This window comes from Pseudophryne corroboree, chromosome 2, assembly GCF_028390025.1.
Source record: "Pseudophryne corroboree isolate aPseCor3 chromosome 2, aPseCor3.hap2, whole genome shotgun sequence".
NCBI lineage: Eukaryota > Metazoa > Chordata > Amphibia > Anura > Myobatrachidae > Pseudophryne > Pseudophryne corroboree.
In genome coordinates this window covers 214,387,484-214,396,771 of record NC_086445.1, presented here as the reverse complement: position 1 = coordinate 214,396,771, position 9,288 = coordinate 214,387,484, and the positions used below count along the sequence as shown (strand labels likewise).

Below are 9,288 nucleotides of genomic sequence, written 5' to 3'. Positions count from 1 at the left end.
TTATTCTACCTAAGTTGCCCTCCCACAAGTGTGTACTCCGAAAGAGTGTTTAGTGCCGCCGCTCACCTTGTCAGCAATCGGCGTACGAGGTTACATCCAGAAAATGTGGAGAAGATGATGTTCATTAAAATGAATTATAATCAATTCCTCCGCGGAGACATTGACCAGCAGCAATTGCCTCCACAAAGTACACAGGGAGCTGAGATGGTGGATTCCAGTGGGGACGAATTGATAATCTGTGAGGAGGGGGATGTACACGGTGATATATCGGAGGATGATGATGAGGTGGACATCTTGCCTCTGTAGAGCCAGTTTGTGCAAGGAGAGATTAATTGCTTCTTTTTTGGTGGGGGTCCAAACCAACCCGTCATATCAGTCACAGTCGTGTGGCAGACCCTGTCACTGAAATGATGGGTTGGTTAAAGTGTGCATGTCCTGTTTATACAACATAAGGGTGGGTGGGAGGGCCCAAGGACAATTCCATCTTGCACCTCTTTTTTCTTTAATTTTTCTTTGCGTCATGTGCTGTTTGGGGAGGGTTTTTTGGAAGGGACATCCTGCGTGACACTGCAGTGACACTCCTAGATGGGCCCGGTGTTTGTGTCGGCCACTAGGGTCGCTTATCTTACTCACACAGCTACCTCATTGCGCCTCTTTTTTTCTTTGCGTCATGTGCTGTTTGGGGAGGGTTTTTTGGAAGGGACATCCTGCGTGACACTGCAGTGACACTCCTAGATGGGCCCGGTGTTTGTGTCGGCCACTAGGGTCGCTTATCTTACTCACACAGCTACCTCATTGCGCCTCTTTTTTTCTTTGCGTCATGTGCTGTTTGGGGAGGGTTTTTTGGAAGGGACATCCTGCGTGACACTGCAGTGCCACTCCTAGATGGGCCCGGTGTTTGTGTCGGCCACTAGGGTCGCTTATCTTACTCACACAGCTACCTCATTGCGCCTCTTTTTTTCTTTGCGTCATGTGCTGTTTGGGGAGGGTTTTTTGGAAGGGACATCCTGCGTGACACTGCAGTGCCACTCCTAGATGGGCCCGGTGTTTGTGTCGGCCACTAGGGTCGCTTATCTTACTCACACAGCTACCTCATTGCGCCTCTTTTTTTCTTTGCGTCATGTGCTGTTTGGGGAGGGTTTTTTGGAAGGGACATCCTGCGTGACACTGCAGTGACACTCCTAGATGGGCCCGGTGTTTGTGTCGGCCACTAGGGTCGCTTATCTTACTCACACAGCTACCTCATTGCGCCTCTTTTTTTCTTTGCGTCATGTGCTGTTTGGGGAGGGTTTTTTGGAAGGGACATCCTGCGTGACACTGCAGTGACACTCCTAGATGGGCCCGGTGTTTGTGTCGGCCACTAGGGTCGCTTATCTTACTCACACAGCTACCTCATTGCGCCTCTTTTTTTCTTTGCGTCATGTGCTGTTTGGGGAGGGTTTTTTGGAAGGGACATCCTGCGTGACACTGCAGTGACACTCCTAGATGGGCCCGGTGTTTGTGTCGGCCACTAGGGTCGCTTATCTTACTCACACAGCTACCTCATTGCGCCTCTTTTTTTCTTTGCGTCATGTGCTGTTTGGGGAGGGTTTTTTGGAAGGGACATCCTGCGTGACACTGCAGTGCCACTCCTAGATGGGCCCGGTGTTTGTGTCGGCCACTAGGGTCGCTTATCTTACTCACACAGCTACCTCATTGCACCTCTTTTTTTCTTTGCGTCATGTGCTGTTTGGGGAGGGTTTTTTGGAAGGGACATCCTGCGTGACACTGCAGTGACACTCCTAGATGGGCCCCGTGTTTGTGTCGGCCACTAGGGTCGCTTATCTTACTCACACAGCTACCTCATTGCGCCTCTTTTTTTCTTTGCGTCATGTGCTGTTTGGGGAGGGTTTTTTGGAAGGGACATCCTGCGTGACACTGCAGTGACACTCCTAGATGGGCCAGGTGTTTGTGTCGGCCACTAGGGTCGCTTAGCTTAGTCATCCAGCGACCTCGGTGCAAATTTTAGGACTAAAAATAAACGCGGTCGAACCCAAAACACGGCCGCGGAAGCGAACCCAAAACAAAAACACAAAACCCGAAAAATTTCCGGCGCTCATCTCTAGGTTCTACCTGGTGTAATGTCTAAAAGGGGGCTCTACCTGGCGTAATGCGTGATAGGTACTCTACCTGGAGTAATGTGTAAAAGGGGACTCTACCTGTCATAATGTGTGACAGGTGCTCTACCTGGCATAATGTGTGACAGGGACTCTACTTGGTGTAATGTGTAAAAGGGGACTCTACCTGTCATAATGTGTGACAGGTGCTCTACCTGGCATAATGTGTGACAGGGACTCTACTTGGTGTAATGTGTAAAAGGGGACTCTACCTGGTGTAATGTGTGATAGGTGCTCTACCTGGCATAATTTGTGATAGTGGCTCTACCTGGAGTAATGTGTAAAATGGGGCTCTACCTGGCATAATGTGTGATGATGGCTCTACCTGGAGTATTGTGTAAAAGTGGACTCTACCTGGCGTAATGTGTGACAGGGGCTCTACCTGGTAAACACACCAGGTGGGGTAAAACCAGGGTAGACACACCAGGTGGGGTAAAACAAATGATTGAGGATCTAGGTAGACTAGAAGAATGGTCAAGAGTCTGGCAATTACAGTTAATGCCAAAAAATGCAAAATCATGCACTTGGGTCTCAAAAATCCTAAAGCTAAATACAGTATTAATGGCACTATACTGGAAACTACTGAGGAGGAAAGGGATCTAGGAGTCACTATTTCAGATGACTTACAGACAGGTAAGCAATGTAACAAGGCAATGAGGAAGGCTAGTCAGATGCTTGGCTGCATTGGGAGAGGAATCAGCAGCAGAAAGAAAGAAGTAATAATGCCACTGTATAGGTCATTGGTACGGCCTCATCTAGAATACTGTATTCAGTTCTGGAGGCCATATCTTCAAAAGGATATTAATACATTAGAAACTGTACAAAGGAGGGCAACTAAAATGGTGCATGGCCTACATCACAAAACATACCCAGAAAGACCGAGAAATCTCAATATGTATAGTTTGGAGCAGAGAAGGGAAAGGGGGGACATGATAGAAACTTTCAAATATATCAAGGGTTTTAACAAAGTCCAGGAGGGAAACATTCTCCAAATGAAGAGAAGCAATAGGACACGAGGACATGCACTGAGACTGGAGGGGGGGAGGTTCAGGGGAAATTTGCGGAAAAATTATTTCACAGAAAGGGTAGTGGACAAGTGGAATAGCCTCCCATCAGAGGTGGTAGAGGCTAAGACAGTAGAGCAATTTAAACATGCATGGGATAGACATAACGATATCCTTACAAAGAAATAAGGATCAAATAAGGTTAGAGATAAAAATAATATAAAAAAAAAAAAGGGGGCAGACTAGATGGGCCAAGTGGTTCTTATCTGCGGACAAATTCTATGTTTCTATGAATGTGTAAAAGGGGACTCTACCTGGTGGAATGTGTGATAGGTGCTTTACCTGTCATTATGTGTGATAGTGGCTCTACCTGGAGTAATGTTTAAATGGGGCTCTACCTGGTGTAATGTGTGATAGGTGCTCTACCTGGAGTAATGTGTAAAACGGGGCTCTACCTGGTATAATGTGTGATAGTGGCTCTACCTGGACTAATGTGTAAAATGGGGCTCTACTTGGCGTAATGTTTGGCAGGGGCTCTACCTGACATAATGTGTGACAGGGGCCCTACCTGACGTAATGTGTGACAGGGGTTTTACCTGGTGTAATGTCTAAAAGGGGCTCTACCTGGTGTAATGTGTGATAGGTGCTCTACCTGGAGTAATGTGTAAAAGGGGACTCTACCTGGCGAAATGTGTGATAGATGCTCTACCTGGAGTAATGTGTAAAATGGGGCTCTACCTGGTGTAATGTGTGACAGGGGCTCTACCTAATGTAATGTGTGACAGGGGCTCTATCTGGTGTAATGTGTGTAAGTGGCGCTACTGTGCAGCATAATTTGAATAATGGAGACCACTGTGCAGTGTAAAATGAATTGGTACTATTTTGTGGCCAAACCCCTTACCCAGTAAGCCATGCCCCTATATTTTTGTTGTACGCTTGCGGCACGCACTGGCCCTGTTTTGAATATGGGGGGGGCACCAATGCTGTTTCTTGCATACATCGCTAAAATGTCTATTACGGCACTGCCTTTCCTACCACACTACTACTAAATAAACCAGCCCACTGGTTAAATACTGGGCTGTTTGTTTACTCTAAATAAGTGCTGCTGTATTTTCTAATTTATCAAGCTATGAAAAGCAAGCCTGGCGATATTACAAAGATAGAAGCGACAAGAGTGTGAGAGGGCCTGAATGTGAGGTTTAAAGTAGAGTTCAGAGTCAGAGACAACTCCTAGAATTATGAGACAGAATATATGATGATGATGATGATGATGATGATGATGTCAATAGATTATTATAATACTTTATTTATATGATGTGGCAAGCCTAAAACCAAAACTTTGGTGGAGACAGAGTGCGCAATCAAACCAAGTGAATCAGCCCAGTGAAAAATACAAAAGGAAGTTTCACCTGCTTCCAAGACAATTTCAATATAGACAGATAGTATTCCACTCTGGCGCTTCACAAGGCTTACATGTATGAGAATATCTTCATATTCTTAGAACCTATGTGTACCTTACATCCAATTTTTGTAAACGAGATGTGGTTCACACAAAAAAGAAAAAAAAAACAATATAGTGCAGAGACCTTTTTTTTTTTAAGTCAATGTATCGTAAAAGACAAATGTACACTCACAAAGCAACTTGTAAAAATGAGCTCGTCACAATTTCTTTCTCTTATACTGGCTTCAAGAGGATTAATCTTCTTTCTCCATAGTTCCAACCTAAATGTGATGTGTATGTGTCTACCACAAGGGTAAAGCACAATAGTTCACACACATAGAGCAAAAAGAGGCGCCAGAGTGGAATACTATCTGTCTGTATTGAAATGATGTGGCAAGCGTTACACAGAATCTTACAAAGTACAGAAACAAAATAAACAAAACAAGAAAAAAGTGACTACAGTACAGAACATCGCAGAACAAGGACATATTTATAAACATTACTGGATCAGCAACTATAATACTCAAATAAGCAGAAGGGTGGCCGAATCCAAGGCTTAGGTGCCATTGTAGTCAGTAGGAAGTAGGTTATGGTATAAGTAAGGGAAGGTAAAGCACATGAAAGAAAAGGGCCCTACTCATGAGAGTTTGCCTTCTAAAGGGAAGGGGCAAACAGAAAGGGGTTACACAGATGGGGAGACGTTGAGCAAGAAGCATAGGGCGGTGTGTTAGGATAAGAGCTGGAAGACTTTGATAAAGTGTGGGTCTTGAGGGCCTGTTTGAAGCTTTGTAGAGAGGTGATGAGAGTTCCAGAGGTAGGGAGCAGCATGGGCCAAATCTTGGAGGCAGGAGTAGAAAGAAGTAACCAGTTGTGTTGAGAATCCACATTCATGTGTAGTGCAAAGTGGGTGGGTGGGAGTGTGAAGGGATATAAGGTCACTGATGTGAATAGGAGAGGATTGTTTGAGGGCTTTCTGAGTGTGAGAAGTTTAAATTGGGTTCTGAAAGCGAAAGGGAACCGTGTAGGGCAGGGGTGTCTAAACTTTTTACAAAGAGGGACAGATTTGTTGAGGTGAAAATGTGTGGGGCTGAACAGATGCGCAAATGCCCCCAGCAGTGCTGCCAGATACACAAATGCCCCCAGTGCTGCCAGATACACAAATGCCCCCCAGTGCCAGATACACATTATATGACCCCAGCAATGCTGCCAGATACACAGTATATGCCCCCACAGTGCTGACAGATACACATTATATGCCCCCAGTAGTGCTGCCAGATACACAAATGCCCCGACAGTGCTGCCAGATACACATTATATGCCCCCAGCAATGCTGCCAGATACACATTATATGCCCTCGCAGTGCTGCCAGGAACACAAATGCCCCCACAGTGCTGCCAGATACACATTATATGCCCCCGCAGTGCTGCCAGGAACACAAATGCCCCCACAGTGCTGTCAGATACACAGTCTATGTCCCCAGCAGTGCTGCCAGACAGGCCCGGTGCTACCCGCACAGCAAAGGGATGCAGGGCAGGGAGGTGCAAAGCAGGAGAGGCGCTCTCCCTGCTCTGCATCCCTGCTACTGCGCCGCCTGTCTCCCCTGCTGCTGCTGCCGTGACTGTCACTGTAGGAAAGGCAGCAGCGCTGCCAGCTTGAAACCTCCTCCTCCCATCCCCAGTGACAATGTCAGCGGTCAGCATAAAGGGGCTGGAGCTACATGGACAGAGGGGGCAGAGCTACACGAACAGGGGGGGGGGGGAGAGCTACACGGGACCAGGCTACCTACTGCAGATCCAGCCAGACTGTGGTAAGTGGATGGAAAGAGCGTTTGAGTAAGTGTGTGTGTGTGTGTGTGTATGTATGTACAGTATGTGTGTGTGTGTGTGTGTGTGTGTGTGTGTGTGTGTGTGTGTTGTTAATGTGTGTGTGTGTGTTGTTAATGTGTGTGTGTGCACGCGCGCGCAGTTGCAGATTCTGGGGTGGGGGCACCCAGTCATGTGTCTCCACTGCCATTTTCAGGCAGTTTATTTATTTATTTTAATTGCTGCCTGCAACATACCCAGGCTGCTGTGGCAGGAGAGGACTTCACTGGCATTTCGGGATGTCTGCACTGTGGGGCTACCTCTCTTATAGGTCTTGCCCCTCACAGCTTCTCCCCAGTGCCAGCTGCTGTTGGCATTTCTCCACAGGACCTCCTGCATCCATCCCCACAGCCCTTCCCTCGTCCCCGCAGTCCTCTTCCCCCTTATCCCATGCAGCCATACCCACAGCCTCTTAGCCTGTTCCAGCAGCCGTCCTGCTTTACTCAGTAATCTGTCCCCTGTGACCGCTGTATCTGTCGTCACAGCCCTTTCTCCCCTTCAGCCAGGATCCTGTCCCCCGCAACCTCTCTGCTGCGTCCGCTGTATTCGGTCCCTGCAGCCAGTGTGTTCTGTCAGAACAGAACTCTAACCCCTGCAGCTGCTGCATAAATGACTGGGTCTCTGAGATAACACCACGGACTTCAGTCTCAGGTAAGTAACTAGCAGTGCTGCCTCTCCTGCGCGCGTCTCTCCTTGCCCTCAATGCTCAGTGAAGTCCGGTCTCCAGCACGGCATGGATCTCAAATGAGGCTCTGGATAATTAGCCAATCAGAGCTCGCGGATCGGCAGCCTCATTTGAGATACACGCCGCCAAAGACCGGACTTCACTGAGCACTGAGGGCCAGGAGAGACGCGCGCTGTGTTCTCCCCTCACACAGCAGCAGAAGCAACAATAGCAGCAGTGATTAGTGGGAAGGGTTTTCATGTGTTTCCGGTGGGGGTAGTGGGGTAGCGAGTTTATTGTGCTGTGGATGGTATTGGGGGGGGGGAGTTCTTGCTAGTTGCGGGTGCTGCCAATGAGGGGGTGAGGGGGGCCAGTGTCACTGGTTGTGGGCACTACTGACGATAGGGGCGGTCGTGGGTTTTGCTGGGAGCCGCAGGCAAAGAGGAAACAGCAGGGAGGAATATAAAAAGCCCACATGTCACCCACTGCCTCCATCTAATCAACTGCCTTCCATGTCACCCACTATCTCCATGTCACCATCTGCCTCTCCCTGTTGCCCCCACCTCTCTATTGCCTCTGTCACCTATTGACTCCATGTCACCTACTGCCTCCCCAGTCACCCACTATCTCACTGTCACCCTCTGCTTTTCCGCCACCCACTTCCTTTGTCACCCATGCCATTTCCTTGTGAGACCACAACCCTTTTTTGACACGCGCTACGGGCGCACCTGTCCCTTTGTAAAGTATGAGAGGGCACAAATTTATAGTTTGCAGGGAGGCGCCGAACACCCTGGCACCGGCCCTGCTGCCAGATACACATTATATGCCCCCACAGTGCTGCCAATGAACACAACATAATGTACTCCAAAAGGCACCCACCAAGGGGCATTCCCACAGCAAATGCCAAAAAAGTTCCTGGGACACTTGCACATTTTGGGCATATATCCGAATTTCTGCCAGCAAACCTCATTAGTCTGTCCGGAGTGAGATATGTCTTATGTAATATAAACATCTGAATTTGCTGAAATCTAATTGAGTTTGTAGCACCTCAGAGGGGATACCTGCGCCAAGTTCCATGCCTCATCACTCATTGGGCCAATATCACCCTACCATTTATACTTGAGCTTAGGAAGATCATCCCAATAATAGACATTTATCAATGAACAGAGGCATAGCTAGGGTTTTCGGAGCCCAGGGCAAGATGAAAAATGCCCCACCCCCACACAAAAAAAACACACCCAAAAAAGCATGTGCGCGCGCGGTGGAAAAAATGGGCATGGCCACACACCAGAAGGGGTGTGACCACGCACCAGAAGGGGTGTGGCCACTGAAAATGGCCCACAGTGCCAGTTACATTACCCCACAGTGCTGGATACATGCCCCTCAGTGCCGGATACATGCCCCACAGTGCCAGATACATGCCCCACAGTGCCAGTTACATTGCCCCACAGTGCCAGTTACATTGCCCCACAGTGCCAGATACATTGCCACACAGTGCCAGATACATTGCCCCACAGTGCCAGTTACATGCCCCACAGTGCCAGATACATGCCCCACAGTGCCAGATACATGCCCCACAGTGCCAGATACATGCCCCACAGTGCCAGTTACATTGCCCCACAGTGCCAGATACATGCCCCACAGTGCCGTATACATGCCCCACAGTGCCGGATACATGCCCCACAGTGCCAGTTACATTGCCCCACAGTGCCAGTTACATTGCCCCCACAGTGCCAGTTACATTGCCCCACAGTGCTAGATACATTGCCTCACAGTGCCAGTTACATGCCCCACTCAGTGCCAATTACATGCCCCACTCAGTGCCAGTTACATGCCCCACTCAGTGCCAGATACATCCCCCACTGTAAGCCACCCCCCCACAGTCACTCACCGCTTGTTGATATGTGAGGGGAGGAGAGCGCAGCGCCTCTCCTTCCCCTCACCGCTCCAGGTCTCCGGCGGCTGTGTGGCACTGGTTCGCTAGCCAATCAGAGCTCGCGGACCTGCAGCCAATCAGGAGCCGGTCCGCAAGCTCTGATTGGCTAACGCCGCCGGAGACCGGACACACGCAGCGCTGCTAGTGCTGGCAGCTGCGGTGAGGGGAGGGAGAGACGCTGCACTCTCCTCCCCTCACATTTCGGCGTGACGGGGGCGAGTGGGG

At 49.0% G+C, this 9,288-nt stretch overlaps 1 long non-coding RNA gene across 1 annotated transcript in view; it reads left to right on the top strand.

The window, feature by feature from the left end:
• Positions 1–6,661: 6,661 nt before the first annotated feature.
• Positions 6,662–9,288, top strand: part of LOC135050661 (uncharacterized) — a 64,153-nt gene continuing 61,526 nt past the window's right edge. Inside the window, exon 1 of the long non-coding RNA XR_010241726.1 lies at positions 6,662–7,114. This is a non-coding gene — a long non-coding RNA (uncharacterized LOC135050661). The remainder of the gene's footprint in view (positions 7,115–9,288) is intronic.